The sequence below is a fragment of the Brassica oleracea genome, chromosome C8 (genome assembly GCF_000695525.1).
Source record: "Brassica oleracea var. oleracea cultivar TO1000 chromosome C8, BOL, whole genome shotgun sequence".
In the NCBI taxonomy this organism is placed as follows: domain Eukaryota; kingdom Viridiplantae; phylum Streptophyta; class Magnoliopsida; order Brassicales; family Brassicaceae; genus Brassica; species Brassica oleracea.
Genome location: NC_027755.1, coordinates 27,371,506 through 27,371,907, shown reverse-complemented (window position 1 = coordinate 27,371,907; position 402 = coordinate 27,371,506).

The following is a 402-nucleotide window of genomic DNA, read 5'->3' as shown; positions in this document are numbered from 1 at the left end:
CTTTTAGAGATTATCTTTTAGGGTTTCAATCTTTACAAAACAACCAGGTTCGATTCATGTTCTCAGAATTAGGATTACCTTTGTTTTGCAGATTGTAGAAACTGGACCTCCAGTATCAGAGACGAGCTGAGACGAACGGACGCGGGATGGCTCCTATCGGGTCGCGGTGCCGAGGGCTATCGCGAGCTTGTTTCTTCTCGCGGACGGTTGCGTCTTGTCGGGGATTTGGTCTGAGCTGGACGTAAGCTGAGCTGAGGCTGAGGACGTTGATCACGGACAGGGAACGCCTGAAGCTGAGCTTGATCAGAGTTGAGCTTGATTGTAGTTTGCAAGCCGGAACGCAAGCAAGAACAATTTAGGGTTCTTCGGGATTAGGGTTCCAAAAGACCAAGACGGTGCCGC